Source organism: Oculina patagonica, chromosome 7 (assembly GCF_052425735.1).
Source record: "Oculina patagonica isolate OP01 chromosome 7, crgOcupat, whole genome shotgun sequence".
NCBI lineage: Eukaryota > Metazoa > Cnidaria > Anthozoa > Scleractinia > Oculinidae > Oculina > Oculina patagonica.
Genome location: NC_135764.1, coordinates 20,710,099 through 20,710,547, shown reverse-complemented (window position 1 = coordinate 20,710,547; position 449 = coordinate 20,710,099).

Sequence of the window (449 nt, the reverse complement as noted above, 5' to 3'; positions counted from 1 at the left end):
TCGATCAGACATCTCGCTGAACGAATCACTTTATGACAAAACAGGCAAATTGTCTGCCTCACTGGTCATAACATTCTCACAATCATAATCATCGAACAGACATCTCGCTAAACGAATCACTTTATGACAAAACAGGCAAAATATATGCCTAACTGGCCATAACATTCTCACAATCATGATAATAATCGAACAGACATCTCGCTGAACGAATCACTTTACGACCAAAACAGGCAAATTATAAGCCTCGCTGGCCATAACATTCACAGGCGTAATCATCAATCAAATAACACTTTAAGACAATAACAGGCAAAATTACATGCCTCACTAGTCATAACATTCTCACAGTCGACACATTCGCGATGCCCAACCACGTGGAAAAAATAACAAAAGAACCACTCCCTTGGGGCGTAACATCTATCCGCCATGAAAAACAAGCACACTAAACGCCG